Below are 23,204 nucleotides of genomic sequence, written 5' to 3' on the forward strand. Positions count from 1 at the left end.
TTAATATAGCACAGGTAAGTAGGGTCACTAGTGAGCTTCTCATGATGTTAATTCAGTGAAGGCAAAGGTTTATTGTTGACCTATACGTATAGTAAAATTGTTTTAATTTTTTTATTTCAAGTGCTTAGCATAAAATGTCTTTACTTGGTAAAGACATTTTATGCTAAGAAATGTCTTTACTTGGTAAAGACATTTCATAGCAGCATCTCGCTCGAATCAGTATTTATATACATCAAAAAAGTTTTCCTCCTAGTGACATTTATTCGCGCCATTGGGAGAAGAGGGCGAGGCAATTACGTCACTACAAATGCAATTAATTGACAACTGCTTCCATAATATTCACCAACTTCGTGCACGTGCTTCACTGCCTAACATTTGATGTTCCATTGTAACTTTTATTGTATATTTGTAGATACTGTATTTATATAGTTTTGTAAATATTTTAGTCCTTCAGTTAAATATTTCAGTTAAATATTTTAGCCCTGCTCTTTCGGATACAACAATATTTTCCATGCATTGTGGAACCCGAAGCAAAAGGCTATAATATTATTTGGGTACCACTTCTTCGCGCAATGGGCGTGGTGGTAGAACGGAGTGATTGTACGGTGGAGTTCTGTGATTGGCTGATTATTGTGAAGGCGTTTTCTTTCTGATTGTTTTGTGTAGTCGAGGTGTGGCGCGTTTAGCTTAGGTAGGGTGTGTACCCCTAATTCCACTTTTAAAATCGCAAAACGGGTTCCCCGATTTAAAAACACTGGCAAGTGTGTGTGGGGGGGGGGGAACTACCCTAGGCATATCAACCTAGGAGGACAGTGGGTGGAGAACAGTGAGTGGCACCTGCTAGTCACTGCTTTGTTCTTTTCCGTTTGTAGAAATATGGACTAGTACCCAAGACCTGGAGTTTTACCGGCTGATTATCGTGAATGCGTTTTGTTTCTGATTTTGTGTCGTCGAGGAGCGGGGGATGCATAGCTTAGGGTATTTATCCCCCATCCTGCTGTTTTAAAATCGCCAAAATGTTTAACCCCCCCCAATTTCCCCTAGTTCCCGATTTTAAAATAAGGGAAATTGGGGGGAGGGGGTTAAACACCCTAGACATGTCAACCTACGAGGAATGGGGGCAGAGTCAAACAGTGGCACCTGCCAATCACTGCCTTCTTCCTGACTTTTAGTCGAAGTATGGAGTTGGTACCCAAGATCTCAATTTTTTCCAGGCCTTTTCCTAATGACCTCTGTAAACGCAGTTAAATACATAGTGATATTTATTCGACTTCGAGAATGCCGTGCACTACAATGCACAAGTAAATAATTACATAGGTCATTTCCTGATTAGATATTGATCAGTGCGTTTCGGCAGGGGCGCCTCCGTAGCCAGGTGGGAAGGAGCAGCAGAGCGTAGCACACGCTTCTTGATTAGACCGGGGTTCGAGCCCGTCACCACCAAATACGGAGGATGCGGAAAGGTCAGGGAATGACCACCGCATATTCCCGGAGCAATATGGCCTTAGTTGCTAATGCTCCTAAAAACAAATAACAAACAAACAGTTTCGGCAGGTGTGTATTTTATGTAGAAAAGATTTGACTTACTCCGTCATACCTCTACATATTACGTAGAAAAGCGTGCGCGGGGGTTGGCGAGCAAAGCGAGAAGGCCTCTAGTTATTATTTTAAAACTTTTTCTACTTTATGGGTTTTTTCCGACTTGTACCAAGTGCATGGTGTGGTTGGCTGTGTCCGGTTTTTATTGTTATTACTGTTGTCGATGAATTCTACTTTAGACAGGAACCTTTTTACTTGCTCATATTTAATGCTTCATTAAATATGAGCATTATTTAATAAAAGCATTAAATACGATTTATTTTATTTTCTTAAAGTATTTATTATAAAACTTTCACATAATTATTTATTATTATTTCTCGTGTGAAAGTGATCCGAGACAGACTATGACAACTCCACCATGTGTACGTGAAGATACTCTGCCCAGTAAAGCCGAAGTTGGGGCGAGTAGATATTGATTCCGGTAGCTTCTGGACCGTCCCTCGACACTTTCAAATATAATTATTTGGCACGCTGCAGGAAAAATATTGTACACCCCTTGCCCTAATTGTCCATCTAAGTTATCTTGTACACGCTGTCTGTTCTCTCTGTGACAGTTTCTTCCCCAAAGTGACAAGTATCACTTGTATGGAGAGGTTTCGGTTCCAATACCGTCGATGACTGGAGGAATTTTTAAAATCCTCTTCAATCGAGGCTGTAGTTAGCAGCTTTCAAACGGAGGGAGTCGAGTTTCAACACGAGTAATTCTGGGTATAATTAGCTCGCAATGCATGCAAAACGGTCCGTGACACCACATGTACAGACACAATACACACACACACGGGTTATGCACGGGGACCATCCATTGTATTTCTTTCATGTTAAGTCCAAGTAGGAAATGTTATAGTATGGGCAGCCGAGTGGTCAGGAACGGGAGTGCAGTAGCACACGCTCTTTGAATAGACCGGGGTTCAAGCTCCTGACTGCTGAATACGGTCGATCTGCCAACCAGCGTGGCAGATTATGGTCCATTTCCCTCAGCATGAATTGTTGAGGAGGCTTCCATTCTGCAGCGGATTGATAATGGCTGCACTTTACCTTTTTTTATGGGCCCAAACTGAGCAACTAAATATCTTTCGTTTACCCCTAATTTCCATACAGCCGTTGTAGCTTATGCCACAATAGCTGTATGGAAATTAGATTATAACTGAAACCTGCATTTACGACGACTGTCTCTTCACAGCAGTTGCATTGCAAGTTGTGTAATGTTTTCTTCTTTAGAAGTATTCCTTATAATACTGTTATAATTGGCTGTGTCTATATAGAGCAGAATTCCCCTGTCTAATTTAAAAAGTACCAAATGGTGCTTGAAGTAGTAAGGGTGAGTGAGCAGTAAGATTTGAGCTTCCCGTTCTTGGAGAGTGAGATGCAAACCCAGTTATGATTTTAAAGTGATGATTGTAAGCAAGCTTGCTATGGTCTAACTAGATTATGCAAAAAGATTCATGATGCAGAAATAGATAGTAAACTTGTTTTTGTCCAACAGTAATACTTGTAAATATATTTACATACACAGCACAAAACTTTTGGGTGAAATATTTGTATATAACGCAGACTTCAATCTCCTTTATTAATGTCTGCTACGTTGTTTTTACCCACAGTTCCGTGCACACAAACGCTGGCTTATGCATTGCCTATTCCTGGAAATTCAATCTGTCTGCGGCCAGTGGAGCAAAGAGCAGTTAGTTCAGGTAAAACGCATTTCTCTAATCAAATAATATTATATTTATATATAATAATTATATTTGTGTTTCAAGTTTGAAAACCACCAATTCTTTTACTAGTTCTCGAGCCACAGATACTTAGAGTAAACCGTTGGTGTATTCAATAATCTCACCGCCAGACGCACCTCTTTGAGAGCGTGTTGCAGTTTTCTGTGTCACGCTCTCGTTGGGTTCTGCGCATGTGTAGTGGCGTGAATTTTGTAATACGTCTGAAACGAGTCCATTTCAGTTCAGATGTAATTGGCGGTTTGAAGTTTAATTTATGTAAAAAATAAAAAAAAATACTTGGACTTTTAGCAAGAAAAAAATTCAACTTCATAATAATAAATACGAACAGTGATAATGATATTCATTATTATTAACCGCGAAATGCTGTAGCAAGTTTATTTTTATGTGCACTGTGTAGGCATTATGTAGAAATTAATAATGAAATTTCAAAATATTAAAAAATAAAACATTCCGCGTTTATTGGTTGTTACTTAAAGGTGGAAAAGAGGATTTTCTACAAAAAGGCACACTTATTGAACTAATCAAATTGCAATTGATGTCAAGAGTTTCAGATCCGCTTTGGAATTTTGTTCTCAAGAAGGTGCTATAATTTATATTGGGCCGACTGGACTCCTGAGACAAGTTATAAACCATTTCGCTTTACAACAGTTCAGTCTATCTCAGAAGAGTCCACTCACCTCCACTGTGTAGCAGCTTGTCTTGATAACAGAATTCTAGAGCCGGTGCGAAACGCTAACATAAGTTGTAGTTTTATTTAGTTTACTGAATATGCCTTTTTGTAGGAAATGCTTTTTTTCAATCTCTGAGGTTAATTAAGTGTATTTTTACTGTATTAATTTTCTGTATGTGTAGTAAAAACCCCCTCAGTATATACTCGTATACAAGTACAGCGTTACTATAACGAAACCCAGTGTTGAGGAGTAAAACAAATTAGTAGTTGTTGCGTTACACTTTAGGCGCCTTCACTCCCCTCCTATTTAATTGAAGTAAATATAATTATATCCTTATCAATTAATTGTTAAGATTCTAGTTTATAGACTACGTAATAAAAGCTGTATTTTACGTTCTGTAAACTTCGCCGTTCAGTTTAATTACAAATGTATAACATATAATTACTCTTATTCCATATACTCTTTTTCTTTTAGTCTCTTTTCTCTCTATATATATGTACCATAAGCGACAACACATTCACCAGCTCGTACATAACAACACGCGAAGCATGCACTAAATGTGTAAAGCTAGCAATGCTGCATGCGGACGGGCAGACACGTCGAAGACAACAGACGCTTACCATATATATATATGCGACCGCACCCAAAAGTGCGAATTTTAATTTTCAAAATTTATTCAGCATGTGTGAGTGAGTCACAATTCAGTGAAGAATAGAGAGATAGGTCCTTCAAACTAACCTTGCTTGTGGTTGGTTACAGATTTCTTTTTACTTTTTTTTTTTTTATTATTTTTTAAAATTTCAAAGTTTGTTTGTTTGTTAGTTATTTGGTTTTTAGGAGCATTAGCAACTAAGGCCATATTTCTCCGGGAATATGCGGTGGTCATTCCCTGACCTTTCCGCATCCTCCATATTTGGTGGAACGGGCTCGAACCCCGGTCTAATCAAGAAGCGTGTGCTACGCACTGTTGCTCCTTTCCACCTGGCTACGGAGGCGGCAGATTTCAAAGTCCATGCGTTTAAATCAAGAAGAGCAGTTGTTCATTGCAAGAATCCTTTCCAAACAAGGAGATGCAAGTAAGTGTACCATTCATCATTTGATAATTCATTTACGAAAGAGAGGGCAATGTTCACTGTAAAAGGCCATAGCTGTCCCAATCAGTATTAACAAACGAAAAACTTGAATGCTCCAAGGCAGTGATTCCCAAACTACTGAGATCTACGAACCCTTTCAAAAAATAAAAAGTTTTGGAACTGGTATACGGACCCCAGTTTGGGAAAAGCTGCTCCAAGGAATTTGAAACAACTAGTTTGTCTATTGGAGTGCTTCATGTGGGACATCCAAAAAAATCAGGCTTGCGTATGGCATTCAGGTAGTCCACGAACTGAAAGAACCTGACAAAATCTTAAGGATTCGATACCGCAGCTGGCTATGGAATTTTACAAGTACCCTAGACCAGTGATGGCAAATCTTTTTCTGCCTGCGTGCCAAAAATAGAGTACCTATAAATTATTGACCACATTACAAACGATTATTAAGCACAAACTATAGAGCTGATATATGAATAATGTTTGCCATTTGAAAGAGCCGCGAAAAGAGTTTTATATAGAATCGTTCTTGTAGATGTCGTTAGTGTTGATAACAGTTGCGCCTCACAATAATCATTAAAATGGTTACGTGACTGTCCAGCTGAAAGCGATGTGTATACAGCAACTCCCCGACTTACGTAAGTCAGAATTTCCCCCATGCTTGTGCAGCACTCGCAACTGTGCTTGCTGAATTGATTGAACCAAAAAAGAAACGTTCTTTCGTAAGAACATATTAATGGATGACTGGACGGTGGCTTTTTTCTTTTCATCATAGATTTCTTTGTAGCAAGTAAGCATATCATTCACCCCTCTGTTAACTTTTAAGACTCGTTCGCTGTCAGGATCCATCTTCTCAAACCTTGCCATTGCCGATGCAATTTCACGAAATGAAACACGCTTCATCACCAGCTTGTGGTGATGAAGCGTCTCGGCTCCTCATTTGGTTCATTTTGAGCTTCATCAGCATTTTCTTCTTTCCCTATCGCTGCCTGCAAGTCAATAAGTTCTTCGTTAGATAATTCCTTCTCTTCTTCCTCTATTAACTCCTCCACGTCTTTGGCATCAACCTCCAGCTGAAATAGCTCTGCAACTTTTACAATCTTATCTGTAACTTCTTCATATGATTTGTCTCTTTCAAACCCTTCGAAGCCTTTTACGTGCCGTGGGCATATTTTCTTCCATGCGCCACTTAAGCAACTTTTAGTAATTTCCACCCAGACCTTGTTAATGTTTAAGATGGCAAGGTAAATATTGTAAGATTTCCAAGTCTCTTAAAGTAAAAGTTTTCTCACAGTCTACTGCAGACAATGCCTGAGCATATGTTCGTAAATAGTATGCTTTTAAATTCGAAATAGCACCCTGATCCATAGGTCGGATGAGTGAAGTCTTGTTTGGCGGTCGAAATATGACTCACGTTCGAATTGAAATCATCTAGATGCGTAGGATGTCCAGGAGTATTATCTAATAGAAGCAAAATCTTGAAAGGAAAGTCGTTGTCTTTACAACATTTTTTTTTTTTTTCAACCTTGGGAATGAAGCAGCATTTAAAACCAATCCTCAAAGAGAGAGAGAGAGAGAGAGAGAGAGAGAGAGAGAGATATACTGTTATCCACGATCTCTGGTTCGATCGGAAATGCACTGGTAGGGTGGCTTTATTGATGCCCTTAAAAACACGAGGATTTCCAGAATGGCACTCAAGCAGTGGTTTTAATGTGTGATCTCTTGCTGCATTAGCCCCAAGCAAGAGTATGGCCCTATCTTGTGGCGCCTTGAAATCTGGCATTGTATGTTCGATCCGGCATTTTTTTCCAATGCAGAACGGTCTCGTAAACGTAAAAAAATTGTTGCATCGAATAGCTGCCTTCATCAATATTTTTTTCCAACACATCACAAAATTTCTCTGCAGTTGCAGAATCGGCACCGGCGACTTCACCGCATACTTTAACGTTGTGGAAACCATCGTATTAGACTAAAGGGCACTTGCTTCGGAATCTGATTTTCCATCCACATTATTAATAGCTTTCCCATAATCGATATAGCACCTGAACGCTGTTTTGTGATCACTGGAGAACAACTGGTGCGTTGATCCTTTGACATGTTCTTTTATACGCGCACTGACCTTTAAAATAGCTTTCTCTGTTGAAGCAGCGAGACCTAATTCTGTGCAGTAGATGACAAACTTTGTCCTGCTTCGTACTTCTTAATTAATCATCTTCATTTCCAAATCAATTTTGTTTCGTTTCCTGGCACTATCACCACTTGCACCTTCTGTTGGTAGCTTTCCCTTCATCATTATAATAGGAAAGAAAAGAGAAGTTTCGGAAAATTAGTTTTTTATATGATTGAAGATTTCAGTGAAGGAGAACACATTTCACCGTAATAGGGTAACGTAAAAACCCACAGAATTCCAGTTATCGGGATTATCGCAAATGCAATAAGATCGAGCTTACTTTTTTTTTTTCTTTTTCTTTTTATTATGAGAACCCCAAACACGAGAGGTATTAGAACCTACAGCACTTAGTACCGTGCATGTGTTGGATGTTGAGATGACGAAAGAAGATATATGTTTACCTTAGACTTGAATTTCTGAAGACTGTAATTTTCAGGAAATACGTACGAAGGAAGCTTGTTCCAGAAAACGGCAGTTGAATGAATAAACGAGGAAGGTTTGAAGTTGGACAGTAAATGGATGTTGGTTGGTGGCGGCACGTGTTTCAACTGTTTTGAAAGAGAGAGAGCAGGGATTATAGAAGCCAATTCAGAAGAACAGTGCAAGTATCTATAGAAAAGGCATACAGCAGAAACAGTACGTCTATGAGACAGCGAGTGGAGAGACTCCGTTAGAGATGAGTCATTAATTAACCTAACTGTCCTCTTCTGAATGGAATATAGAAGCCTGAGAGAGGTTTAGAGGGCACTGCCCCAGATGTGGGAACAATATTCTATGGTAGGGCGGATTTGCGATTTGTACAGAATGAACAGTTGTTTGGAAGAAAAGTAACGCCGAGAGCAAAAGAGAAAACCAAGTTTTTTAGAAGCAGAGGAAGCAATATTTGTAATGTGCTTGTGCCAAGAGAGAGATTAGAACTCAGGGTAATCCCCAAAAGAGATATCATCTTTCCTAGAAATCAGAGTGTCACCAATGGTAAGCTTAGGAGAAGAAGAATCCTTTTTGCGAGATATAAGACAGGACTGATTTATAGAAGGATTGAATTCAACTAAGTTGTCTTTGCCCCACTGGAAAATTACCCGGAGATCGGCATTTAAGGAATTGGTAGCAGATATTCGAGAAGTTGAAGCTGATTGAGCAGGGCAAGGTTTCTCAAACTGAAAAGTGGAATGCAATGTGCTATCATCAGCAAAACTATGAATAGGATTTCCAGTCAATGGAAAAAGGTCATTAATTTACAAGAGGAAAATAGTGGGGGAAAGAACTGAACCTTGGGGGACACCATTATTAGTGGAGAAGTTAGAAGACAGAGAGCCATCTACCATCACCCTCAGCGAGCATTCAGAGAGAAAACTGGATAAACAATTACAAAAAACAGTTGATAAACCATAAGTTGGAAGCTTGTTTAGAAGACTTTCATGCCAAACACGTTTGAAAGCCTTTGAGATGTCAAGAGTAACTGCTTGGGTTTCATCGAAATTTTCCATTGAATTTGTCCATAAATGGGTAACATAAGACAGAATATCACCAGTTGATCGACACTTACGAAATCCATACTGGCGACCGTTGATCAGACGGCAGGTTTCTAGGTAGTTTAAAGAGTTGGCGGTTAATTGATTTCTCCATTACTTTAGAAAGAGTAGAAGTACGTAATTTGAATGGGACGATAATTGGATGGGAGGAATTTGTCACCCTTTTTTAGGAATTGGCTGGATATGAGCAAATATCCAAGCAGAAGGAAAAACACCTTTGGAATAAGAAAGTGAAAAAAGGCGGCAAAGAACAGGAGTAAGTTCAGGAGCGCAGGTTTAGAGAACAAGTGGAGAAATACCGTCAGGACCTGGAGCTTTCTTAGCATCAAGATTCGTCAAATCCTGCTGACATCCTTTTGACGGAAGACCACAGGAGGCATTGAATGGAGCGTGCTGGGAATGGTGGGTTTTACTACTCGTTTATAATAGTCTGCGCTAACAGAAAAGCCCAGTTAACCCGTTTATAATAGATTGCACTAACAGAAAAGCCCAATAAACTGGAAAGTGAATTTTTTTTTTATTGTTTTATGGCTGTAACTTCCAAAAATGTATTTTTTGAAAAATATCATAAAGTCGTTCAAAATTGATTCTTATAACAAGAACATATATGATAACGATGTAAGGGTAGTGCAATTTCCATTATAAATATGATCTTTTAGAGAGATAAATTGCTTAGTAATAAGCGAAATTGCCAGCTTCCTAGGACTTGGAACGAATTACAAAAAAAAAAAAAAAAAAGAGGTGTTATTGCAGGGGTCGGCAACCTGCGGCTCTTTGAACTTGTAACTTGGGCTCTTTTGCTTTTAGCTTACATGAAGCATAATTTGAAATGGAGTTATAGAGGACTTAAAAATCAAGGACATGTGGTTGCATGACTAAAATGCTTTAAAACTGAAATTGAGGATTTGGAGAGGCAAAAGTCTGCCTTTGCAATTCTACACAAATGGACGGCAATGGATGAGTTGAAAATGCAAGACCAAATTGTGTTCGATGCAAGGAGTAGTTTACCGGACACGTACACGTATAAGTTTGAAAATATTTGCGTTTGGACTTCTCTCAGTTTTGGGTTCGACGAATTTCTGCGGGCAAATATTTTCGAACATGAACTATATTAAAAAGAAATAAAGAAACCGTCTGAACAATGCGAGTCTCTAAGCTTGTTAAAAGGTGAAAATTACGGCATACTCGCCTGATGTTGAGAGACTCGCTCAAGAAGTTCAGCAGCAAAAGTCACATTAATTTGTACCTAATTGGATGTTTGTTACGGTTTTTCAAGATTAATATTTCAAACAATATATTTTTAAATAAAACACCTTCCCACACTTTTCCAGTTCTTAAAACTGCCCCCTCCTCCCAGCTTGAGCTGAGGTGCGGCTCTTCAGATTTTTTTTTTTTTTTTTTATTTATAGCAAAAATGGCTCTTCACTCAAAAACGGTTCCCGACCCCTGTGTTATTGAGTTCACATTACGATATTTTCAGAATACCTCCATTTATCCCTACAGATGTAAAATTTGTTTCCATATTTTTTTTTCAGTTTGCACTGACCGGCAAAAATTACGTAAGTCGGGGAGTTCCTGGTAAGCCCCAGACATGCAAGAGATATGTTCCTGGACTTCTACGTAAGTCAGGTTTTTCGTAACTCGTGAATGACTAATAAAATATTGCTATTATATCCCTGACGTACCAAAATTACAAAGCCACATAATATCCTCAGAAGAATGAAAACAAATAGCTATATATGTTTCAATTAATTAGTTATATTTATATATTAGTTGTATAGAAAAATAGTTATATTTTTAATTAGTTCAATTAAAAACTTTATCTGGGGGCAGTGGTGAAGTAGCTGGAGTGGCATATAAAAAAAGAAAACATAAAGGAATCAAAAACGCGTTATTTTACTGTAAAAACTGATACGTATTTTGTAGCCTTGGTTATTGTAGTTGACTTCACTGCCGATCCCTTCACCGCTTCTCGTATTCTGTCTTTCTATTTTATTATTGTGTTCGCTATTTATATTGACAAATCTGAATTCCGCTCTATACTTGTTAATGTTTGACCGTTTTCATACATCCTTATTATTTCAATTTTCCGATCCACCTCGAACGCTTTCCTTTTCTTGGTAGATTTATTAGTATCGCTGTCACTTATTCTCTTAGTTGGCACCATGATAACGGTCAAAATGAAAATTTCTGTAAAGATCTTCACAGGGTTTAGGCGAAAACTTACTATTATCACTGCACTCTGGCTCACATTTTACTAAAGCATATTTCTGGAGGCCATTACCATAATACAATAAAGACAATTTGCAGTTTCTGGTTTTTTGGGCGTTTCTGTTAGTGCAATTCATTATAAACGGGTAGTAAACTCGATCTTATTGCATTTGCGATAATACCGATAGCTGGAATTCTGTGGTTTTTACGTTATGGTGAAATGTGTATCCCCTTCACTGAAGTCTTCAGTCATATAAAGCAATATATAAATAAATTTTAAGAATCTTCTCTTCATTCCTATTTTTAAGCTTGTTACTCCGTCTCTCACTTGTGCAATTTGTGCGTGCCGTGATCGTCGTTATTGATGGCTTATTTTTATTTATTTCTTCTTCTTATTATTATTTTTTACTGTTTTAAATTTTACAACCCTCGAAAAAAAAATTAAGCGAGTGAAATTTTTTTTAATGTAAATCGGAGTTTTACTGTATTGAAAAATGCTTGTTCAGCAACCTACGTAAAAAAATATGCGGATAGATAAAAAAAATTATCACGCACTACTCGCATGTCCAATACGATGCTTCCATTTATTTTATTTTTTTACGATGTCGATTTTAAATCTTATAGCTTCCCTTTTTTAACGATGTCGCGTATGGTTTGGTCACCCACATTATAATGGTTCATTAAACATTTAACTGATACACCGTTTTCAGACTTTTGAATGATTAAGTTTTTGTTTAATTGAAAGCACAACCCTTTTTTGCGTTTTGCCATCATTTTCACGTTTTCTAAACATTTAAAAAAAAAAAAAAAAAAAAAATTACTATATAAAAAAATTTCGGCATCCCTGCATAAGTAACGAAACAATTTTTCTTTTTGCAGAAAAGACAAATTTCGACGGAAAACAACAGTCGATCCGACGCACTAAAAAAAAACTAAACATTTCTTCTCTCTCTTTTTTTTTTTTTTTTTTGAAGGGGTGGTGTGAAGACACCGGGGTTGCAAGATAATAGGTACATTAATCTTCCAATGACGACTTATAACGCCGCTTCTTGTGGCTTATTTACGACTTGCAAAACATCTGTTTTGCAAGTCGTAAATAACAGATGTTTTGCAAGTCGTTTGTACTTATTCTAGTTATTACTTGAATTTTATGATTTCTGTTTTTTTTTTTTTTTTTTTTTATTTGGTTTCTTGAAGTGTCCCTATTAATCCGATCCCGGTAAATCAAGAGTATATATTTTACATAACAGTGAATATATATCGAAAATATATATTCTTTACCCATATTCAAATACTGTATGATATTCTTCCCACATTTTCTTGGAAGAAGGGGAAAAAAAAAAAAGAAAGGATATTGGGTACAGCTTCAAGGTTTCTAGGTATTATGCTAGATCAGTGGTTCTCAACCGCTTTTCACTCCCAAACCCCTTTGAATGTAATATTTTTCATCACGAACCCCTTTCAACATATTTTTAATGTGAACCACCAAGCCTATATTCTCCGAAAGCGTATGATTTTTCTGAATTTTTATATTTCGAATAGGCTAAGAGTAGAAAACTTGCTTTTAGTCCAAATGGTAGCTGAGCATTCTGGCTCTTGCCAAAGCTATTGGCTGCAATTTTTGCCCATCTCTGTTCCCACTTCTGACAAAACCAGATGGTTCTGTTGCCACATCAGCCAAATATAAAGCTGACCTGCTAGCATCCTATTTTTCTTCCAACTAATGTATTGATGATCTTGGTAAATCACTTCAAACCATTCCCAGCACACTCCATTCAATGCCTCCTGTGGGCTTCTGTCTGTGGATTTTGATGAATCTGATGCTAAGAACATTCCTGGTCCTGATGGTATTTCTCTACTTGTTTTTTAAATCTGTGCTCCTGCGCTTACTCCTGTTTTGTGTCTTCTTTTTTCACTTTCTTATTCCAAATGTGTTTTTTCTTCTGCTTGGAAATTTGTTCCTGTCCAGCCAGTTCCTAAAAAGGGTGACAAATCCCTTCATCCAATTATCGTCCCATTGCGATTACTTTTCCTCTTTCCAAAGTAATTGAGAGCTCAATTAACTGCCAACTCTTAAAACTATCTGGAAATCTTTTATCTGATCAACTATCGCCAGTATGGATTTTGTCAAGTGGTGATAGTCTGCTTATGTTACCCATCTATAGACAATTTCAATGGAAATGTTTGGTGAAACTCAAGCCAGAATATTCTCTTGACATTTCAAGGGCTTTTGTTCGTATTTGGCCTAAAGGTCTTCTAAATAAGCTTCCATCCTATGATTTGCTAGCTGTTCTTTGTAACGGGGTATCCAGTTAACTGCTCACTGAAGGTGATAGTAGATGGCTGTCTGTCTTCTAACTGGTCCACTAGTGTTCCCGAAGGTTCAGTTCTTTCTCCCACTCTTTTCCTCTTGTATATTAATGACCTCCTTCCATTTACCGGAAATCCTATCCATAGTTTTTCTGACGAAAGCACATTGCATTCCACCTTCCAGTTTGAGAAATCTTACCCTGGGCATTCTCTGAGTATTCTCTGCCAAATCCTTAAATGCTGATCTCCAGATAATTCTCCAGTGGGGCAAAGATAACTTAATTTCTATCCTTCTAAAACCCAGTCCTGTCTTATATCTCGCAAAAAGTATTCTTCTGCTCCTATGCTTATCTTCGATGACACTCCGATTTCTAGGAAAGATCTTGGGGATTACCTTGACCTCTAATCTCTCTTGGCATAAAGCACATTACAAATATTGCTTCCTCTGCATCTAATAAACTGGGTTTTCTCTTTCACTCTTGGCGTTACTTTTCTTCCAAACAGTTGTTGACTCTGTAGAAATCGCATATCCACCCTACCATGGAATATTGTTCCCACATCTGGGGCAGTGCCCCCAAAACCTCAGGCTTCTAGATTCCATTCAGAAGAGGGCAGTTAGGCTAATTAAAGTCTCATAGAGTTTGTTTCTGTTGCATGCCTTTTCTATAGATATTTGCATGGCACTGTTCTTCTGAATTGGCTTCTATAATTCCTGCTCTCTTTCAAAGCACTCCGAATATTAAGTACTATATGTTCTAAAAAAAAAAGGGGGAAAAAAAAAAAGTACCTATACATAATGATTCTTGAGAATGAAAAAAAAATTTAGTATGGAAAACATATTTATTTAACGTGATATACTGTAAAATAGTAAACTAATTATAAGGAATTATGGGAGATGTGGTTTCTTTCTTTGACAATTTTTACTTTTTAATTAATTTTATTTTACTTTATTCTTAGTTATATTTTGTAGTTTACAATAATATACCCATGTAAATCTAAGCAGACGCCATTACAGAATTTTTATTGCGAACCCCCTGGGACACTCGCAAACCACTGCGCTAGATGATTACTTTTTTTTTTTTTATAAACTTTAATCTAACAAATATACACACGAAGTAAAGCTCTCGTGGTCATCTGTGAAACGGTATAGTGGTACCACGTCTAGTGATCAGTAAGAGTTTTACTCAATGGCACATGCAGGAGGTGGACGACATAATGGAAACACCTGTGATAAGGGTTACAGTATACGCTAATATGGTGTTGGGCCACCGTTTGATTTTCAAACAACTAGCATTGTAACGTGAAGTAGATTCAAATAAATCTGAAACTGTCATAAGAGGAATATTGAGCCATTCTTCATGGAGAAACGTTTTAAGTTCCTTGAGTGAAGCTGGAGGAAACTGTTTATAGTAGTAGTAATGGGGGCATGTGATGCAAGAAAGCAAGTGTATGAGCTTATGTAGCATCAGCCAAAAAAAAAAAACATTTACCCAGTTCCTCTTTGAATTTATTTAAGCTATCAACTTACACTACGACAGATGGAAGTTTGTTCCAGCAATTAACCACCCGCTGGCTGGCTATAGGTAAATTTCCACACATCTATTCTACAACTGTCTTTCCTCAATTTTAATCGATGCCCCCTCAGGTTCGTAATCTGAGCAAGAGGAAGAATTTCATCAGAATTCAGCGTGCTCAACCCATTGAAGGCCTTATACACCTCAATCAGATCACCTTGCAGGTGCCTAGTCTCCAACCACTGCAATTTGCAGAACTTAAGTCTTTCTTGGTAAGAGGATACCTTCCTTCCCCTCAATAATCTTGCTGTCCTTCTCTGTATGTACACGCTCAAGCAACTCTACATACTTCCTAAAATGAGGCGTTCATATCTGTGCTCAGTGCTCAAGGCGTGGCCTGACCATTGCCTTATACAAAGGGATAATCACCACCTTTTCCCTACTAGCAAAATCCCTGTATATTATTCACAATACTCCATGACCTGCTCTGGCAGCCTGTCTGCATTACTCTGCAAACATTATCGTTTTCATATTCTAACAACCTAAGTGTAGTACCACACAGTTGATACTTACTTTTCTCTGGGGTTATTTCTACCCATATGCAGTACTTTGCATTTATGAAATCCCCAAACACGAAAGGTATCAAAACCTATAGTGCATGGGTTGAAGGAGAAATATGGGGGGGGGTTGCCGGAAACTTTGCTATAGAGACTAAACATGGGTTTCACCACTTCAAACCTCCAATAAGCAAAGTGGTGGTATTGCACTGGCTGATGAGAGTCACCAACCACCTAAAGAATTTGTCAGACTCTCCTCTTCAAATATGCTCACAGTGGCTTAATAACTTCAGGTGATTGTGTAGGCCATAGAAGATACTTAGTCTGAGTTTTATGCTCCTCAAACCAAGATTGGTCACATCTGGCTCTGTGTATTGGAACATTATCACCGTGAAACATGTCATTGTTTGCGCCATGGGATGAATCTGGTCACTCAGAGAAAGGTAATCAGTTGCAGTAATTCGTCCGTTCAGTGCGATGATAGAACTTTAAGAATACCAAGATAATGCTGCCCAAACCATTGTTGATCCTTCTCCTTGTTTTACGGTTGGCACAAGACAGTCATGATGATACTCTTCCATTGACGTTCGTCTTCGTCAAACGTAAACCCTGACGTTGGAAAATTATGAATGATTCGTCTGAAAATATGACGTTTCCAATCATCATAGGTGTCTAGTTTTTGTGCACCATTGCATCCAATTTCTAGCATTTCAGTAACGTAGTAGATTGGCAGTAGCGGCTCTGCCATAAATTTCAGCTCTGTGAAGTTCTCGCCGAACTGTTTTGCTAAAACCTGGATTGCTGAAACTCACATTAGGTTCTGCAGGTTTTTTTTTTTTTTTTTTTTGAGGGAGTTATTTTATCTTTTCTGGCTGCAATCCTTTTCAATATCTGGCGGTCTCTTTCAGTTAGCTTTGATTTTCTGCCGTAATTCTTGCTATCAGATTTGACTTTCCATACTTGGTGAGAATCCAGAATAAATTTATTGCAAACATCACGTGCGATACATTTATTCTGGATACATTAAACGAATCAGCAGTTTCCGTCACGGATGCCCCAGCAAAAACGTGCACCGACAATTTTATGCCTCTTTGGAATTCAGGCAGGTGGGTCATTTTTTTACGTACCTTTTTTGTATCACCTCTAAATGAGCTTTATCGCCTTTGCTTCACAGTACTATATGAAAAAAACAAAAAAAGTAAAGAAATAAAATAAATAATTAAAAAAAAAAATCATTACTGCATGTTTATAAAAACGTCATACAGCCATTACAAAAACTACTTTCATATCAGGTGGTTCCATTATTTTGTTCACACCTGATATTTGTTTATGTCAGGATTAGAGCGAGCAGATTTGTTTTCGAATCCCGGACCTATGCTGTGTTAGTGAAAACCGGATAGCTGGCAGTTCCTAGACGTTACAAAGTAATATTGTCATATTGAGACAATATTACTTTGAAGTAATGGGCGACTTATTTATCCCTTGCAATCTAGAGTATATATATATATATATATTGGAATTATGTCTAATGATAATTAGATTTAAATATTATTAATATCGAATTACTGTGGACGCAGAGCGAAACGGAGACAGAATAAATTATGGCAAGTTTAATAATAGGAAAATACACCGAAATTGTATGCATCTAATAAATAAAAAAAAAATTTTCTGTTTATACTCCGGGATGACCAAAACGGTGAGAGGAGTTTTGCAAGATACACAGAATACAAGAAACAGCACCGTATTCAGCAGTCACGGGCTTGAACCCAGGTCACTCAAGGCACGTGTACTTACGCACCGCGCGCCTGACCACTAGGCTACAACTTGTGTTATTTTAGTTAGTTAATCTAATATATGTATGTATTTTTCCTATGATTAAACCTGTTGTAATTTATTCTGTCTCCGTTTCGCTCTGCGTCCACAGTAATTCGATATTAATAATGAATCCAGAGCGCAAAGGCCTCTTTAATCATTTAAACATTAAATTTATAAATAGCGTAAATGAGGGTATTAGCTCCTACGTTAATGCTATTGTACAGTGAAAATTAGACATTATACGTGCATGGGTTATTAAGTATATATATGTACTTAACTTATTTATACATTATTACGTTTTTAAAATTATGGTACTACTTGGGAGCATCAGGTTTGTAGTGACATAGGTATCTACCTTATATATAAGGCTACCATCCAGGGCTAGATTTATATATAACTAGCCGGTTGGTTGGGGTCACTACAAACCTGATGCTCCCAAGTAATACCATAATTTTAGAAAGTAATAATGTATAAATAAGTTAAGTACATTAAAGTTAAGTTTTATATATATATATATAGTCGTAACTTTTTACAGTAATTTTGGAAACGAAACTGATGCCTCCGCTGTACCATAGTGTTTTCGATTCAGACGACAGTGTATCGATAGCGAGCACATGTCACGTCACGATCTTCCCACTTGGTGTGGTTGCGATTTATAAAATAATTTTCAAAAAACTCTGTTAATGAAATAATTAAAAAATATATATGCTATAATTTCAAAACCAAAGTGCGAAATTGTAGTACTGTATTATTGTCTTTAATTGATGCAAGTGTAGTCGAAAAAAAATAAAATAAATACGTAATAGTTTTGCATGTTACGTTAAAGGTGAAGAAACCTTTCCAATGAAATGTGAGATGGGGAACCACATCTTATTGAAAAGGGATTCGAAGAAATAGTCCGAACTTCATTCTTAAAAGAATTTGTAGTCTGTCTTATTTTTGTATAAATAAAATATTTTATTTAGGACAAGAGTCTACAACTGAATGCTTTGAGTGATCCATTGTGAATTTTTCTGAGGGTTCTTGTAGATTTCGAATTCTTTACCTTCATAATTTTCCTGTTACTTTCCAGTACTGTATATGGGTTCCCTTGTATTTTGTGAAGTTTGAAGTATTTTGATACCGAGTATCTAACGAAGTTGGTTAATTATGCTAATCAATAAAAATACCGAGGATTTGTGTTCACCAGATTTATAAAAGTTAATTCCGGTTACTGCCATGTTCTGAATCAGTGATTCGTTGTGTTTGTTTATTTATTTTATTACATTTTCGAAAATTATTTTATTCTGGTCCATATGACAGTGAATACAGTAAGCAAAAACAAAACATGTTAATTGGAGTATCATCTTACTTAAGTTAGTGTGAATTTAATTTTTTTTCCCATAAACCTGTGCGAACTGAAGTTAATGGTGCGGTTGCTTAGTCCTGGACGCTAGTGCTCGGGTAATCGACCAAACAGCTTCTTAGCAGTAATGTCGACAGGACGTGGTACCCGTACTTAAAATTCTGCGACGGCGACTAGGAGCATTCAGTGTTCTGGTGAGGCGGTAAGATCATGAGCGCATGCGCAGTAGTGTGAGGTTATTAAATCTCTTTTTTTAATTCTTATTATTTTCATTTTTTGTTTTAAACATTTAACAGTAAATAATAATAATAATAATAACTGTTATATTCTTTCAAAAATAAGATATTTTAAACAGCAGTGGGAACTAGAATAGTTGATAAAAAATCAATATATGTTGAAATAATGCTTCCACATTATTCTACACAACTGTTATATATCTGTCACTGAGATACTTCAGGATGAGTTGTAATCAAGAGTACACTTTCGATATTTGGGGCCAATCGAAATATAAAAGGAAGTCTTCGGAAGAATTTTAAATTGTATACTTTGGAATTCATTTGTACAACAGTTCCCATTCTTATTGAGAAATTTTATGCTACAATTTTTAAAGTCCATTGCAGTTTTCTGTTAGTTTTACAGTGGAGTAGTGATGGGTCCCGAACCATTCGAGTTATTTGATTAAGTTGAGCAGCCATATACAAGTTATTGATATGCTGTTTCTGCCCTCCTTACATGAGTAATAAGTTCCTGGGATGATATCGAATAGCGAAATTCGCGAATACGGTAATGGACTCAAAATATCCGTATGAATGACACATACACTCTATGCAGTGGTGGCGAACCTTTAATGAAATTTATTTTAGAATAAACTTGCAAGGACAATTTCTGCTTGTTAACACAATAATATAACTATAGTGGAGGGATTATTTTTTGGCGGGTCAAGGTCATTCGCTAGCTATTCTGAGACTCATTCACGCTGCAATTCCATCCAGTATCGTCAACAAACTGTTGATTTAACCCCGGCATTGGGCCTGAAGTGGATTAGATAAAGGGTTCCCCCCATCTCTTCTTCCTTTATTTTATCTCTCCCCCTCAATTGTAGCTATGTTATTTTATTTTTTTAAATTTTTATTTATTTATTATCACTGATCTGATTTCTTATCACTGATTTTTAGTACATGAATTTTATAAGTGAAAGTATACACAATGGGGAAATTGTAGTTTCGTCCTATTAAGCGATTCGCATAAATTATTTTAAGTAGTTTCGACCGGATAAATTCGGCAGGTGACAACTTAGGTATACAGTTTCGTTCGGATTAGGAAATCCCTTACGTAAGCAGTTTCGAAAAAGAGATGGGATTTATCGCTCTGTTTAAATTTCGTAGTGCATCGCGTACTGCATGTTAAAAAGTCAGTGGTTTCGTTAGTCCAGTTCATTGATAACAAATTATGAAAATCGTGAATGCAGAAGAGGTGTTGTAAGCTGGGAAAGTGATTTTAATTTAATAATTGTAAATATAGCTTTACTGATACTTTAGCTACTGGTGAAAAGAAATGGAGATGTCTGACAAGTCATTTATGGCACACGTCTGGCCAGCCGAGTGGGTAAAGTGCCTGCCCGGCAACCCAAAGGTCGCGGGTTCGATTCCCGCCTCGGGCTTGGATCAAAGTACTGCAAAAACCTTGGGAGGTGCAATATGGCCACAGAAGCCGATGCGCCAACAACTACCAAATCAAAAAAAAAAAAAAAAAATCACGTCTGGCCCGGTGTATTATCCCTGGAACAGGGATAATACACCGGGCCAGATAGGAGAAGCTGGAACAACGACGAACAAACGCGGTCGGAAGTGATGTTGCGATATGTTTCCCACGTCAGATGACCTTGTACACGTATAACATTTCTCAGACCAGAACACTTCAGCTACCTGCACTGTACACATCATACATTTGGGGTCTATCTCATCTTTTTGTCGTCGCCATGCACATAACGTTCCGTCGGCATGATACATAAGGAAATGCGATTAGTTCGACCACTACACTTTTTTTTTTTTTTTTAAGTCATCCGCCGTACAACCGCAGTGTTCGCAGCACCCGACGAGGTGCAGATGTATGTGACTTGCAGCCAGGAGAGATATTAGTAAGGCCTCCGCTCTGATATCCCATCGATGTAGAACTACTTTTCATTGCGCTCTGTAGTAGTAAAATCAATTTCTTCAGATCACAAGGCCTGTCTACCGGGGTTGTCTTAGGGCTCTGTCCTGGGGCCCCTGGTCTGGAACATGGTTCTCCAAAATTGGCTTGGTAACTCCTTTGACAACAACAAAAATTGTAGCATTTGCGGACGATCTTACCATCATCGTGTCTGGAAACTCACGCTCTGCTCTGGAAGCTAATGCTCAGCATGTTTTGTCCAGTCTCTCCATCTGGACCAGGTTAAATAAGCTCCATATAAATCCAGCTAAATCCAAAATGATGATCTTCAAGAACAAACTTGACCTGAGGAGACCCCCGCAAATCAAGATCTCAGACCTCCAACATCTCAGCACCAAAGTTAAGGTTTTTCTGCCTCCATCCTCAGAGTCTCTGGAAGTGATTGCGGTTTGTTGAAGAGAACGTTATCGTTATATTACAAAGCAGTATTCCTACCCATTGTAAGTTATGCCGCCGGTGTGTGTTTCCACCGTGCAGTTATTATAAAAATCAGAAACAAACTGAACTCCATTCAAAGAGGAATGATCCTGGCCACCCACCGTATATGCAGGACTGTATCCACGGCAGCTATTCAGGTAATCAAGTGGGAGAGTTCCCGTAATTCACATTTCGGGAACTCTCCCACTTGATTTGTTTACAGTCTTCCGTGGGCTCTGGTTCAGAATCAGAAAGAAAATACCAACCTGTATTCTGGATATTGAGCTTAATCTCACTACAGATGATAAGTGTGAAAAAACAAGATGTTACAGTGAATTGGTCAACATCTAACAAACCAGGTGGAATACGTCGCCACAATGCACAGTAACCAAAAGATTCCTCCCCGAGGTAAAGTTTGCGACGACCAAAATTGCAAGATCCTGGTTCTCTCTCAGCCTTGAAACGTCCTTCTTGGTGACTGACCACAGCTCCCTGAATGAAAAGCTGTACCAACTGGGGATTCTCGCTACCGACCTATGCTTTTGTGGAGGCAAGGAAAACTGGTACCACCTTCTTTTTGACTGTGACTTGTACGAGAATCTCAGAGATCAACTTTGGAGAGACATTCTGAACTTTCCCCAGACAATGTGGATCAACTAATCCAGACTCCAGACAATCTTTCCTCCCTGCAGGCCTTTGCATCTGGCATTTTTACCCGGCGAAAGACCTTGTATGCCAACCAAAACCAGACAAACAATTCTACAGCCTAGATTTCACACTTGTGAAGGGGAAGGCTAAATTCAAATTTTTTTTCTATATATATATATATATATATATATATATTTTTTTTTTATTTTTTTTTATTGTTTATTTTAATTATTATTATTATATATCATTGTTATCATTTTTTTAGTTCGGTTTTTTTTCTCTTTTTGCTAAATTTGCCATACTATCAATTTTTATTTTATTTTTCACATATAAATATATTACTTTATTATTACAATGTTATTACCTGCATGCACCACTAGCTTTTTTATTATTATTGTTATTATTTTTTAAATTTTTATTTATTTATTATTTTTTTATTATTATGACTTTTTTATTTTTTAATTTACAACCTGCACCACGGATATTTTTTTTCCGCTCTCCTCTCTTCCCTCTGGAATGGGCTCCCAGAGGTTCCTGGTCCACCTGCCTTTGACTTTGTCCACCTGCCAAGAGACTTTGACCCACCAGGTGGGTCAAAGTCTCTTTCGAGATAGTACATGTTTACTGGGACTGGCCCACTTTCACGTGGTGTGGACGAGTACCCAGAATCATCTGTCCAGGTGACTGATGCTTCTGGGTAGCTAAGCTGCCAGACAACAACAGAACACACACAAACCTACGTCACACACACACACATCTGGCCCATATGTAGTGATACTGTTCTTCACAGAGATACGAGGCGGAGTTGAACAAACGTTCTAGGTGCCGCCTTTACATATACACATGTCAACCGATGTAGAACATGTCCAATAGTCTTTCTCCAAAGGGTTTAGGACTGTTCCACGTCGTTCTTTGCTATCATCCGCATGAGCTACTGCTCTTTCACCTTATTAATCCGTCGTCGGTTTTGTACCACGGGTTTTTCCACTCGTCTTCTTCGTACCCTTGCACAGCTGGAGATAGATGCATTGTTTCGAAACGGAGACATCTTCCTGTTTGCATCAATCGTCATGTCTTCTTGAAAGTTTTAACCTTGTTCGTCACGTGTAATTATGCGTGCTTGCCATACACATAACCACGCATCGACTGCCTTAACCGAGCTTTAATTCTCGTGGTGCAATCTACTTCTATTTGAGTTGGTGGTGTTATTTCAATGTCTTTCTCGGTGTATACATTACTGTATAAGTCCGAAATCCGATATCTCTTTGTATTTATCAATTCACTTTGGTAAAAGCCTGAAATGTTGTTTATTTCGGACTTTTACCGCTTTCATACGATAAATTTTAAGATTCACCAGTTCGCGTTGGTAATCGTCCGAAGTATTTT

General features: G+C 37.8%; 1 protein-coding gene across 1 annotated transcript in view; it reads left to right on the forward strand.

Moving 5' to 3' along the window:
* egg (SET domain bifurcated histone lysine methyltransferase eggless) overlaps positions 1-23,204 on the forward strand; it is a 536,019-nt gene that overhangs the window by 89,412 nt on the left and 423,403 nt on the right. Inside the window, exon 2 of the mRNA XM_090386075.1 lies at positions 3,198-3,287. The gene's annotated coding sequence lies outside the window, so the exon portion shown is untranslated. The remainder of the gene's footprint in view (positions 1-3,197; positions 3,288-23,204) is intronic.

Source organism: Mastigoproctus giganteus, chromosome 12 (assembly GCF_048544385.1).
Source record: "Mastigoproctus giganteus isolate SK-2022 chromosome 12, ASM4854438v1, whole genome shotgun sequence".
Taxonomy (NCBI): Eukaryota; Metazoa; Arthropoda; class Arachnida; order Uropygi; family Thelyphonidae; genus Mastigoproctus; species Mastigoproctus giganteus.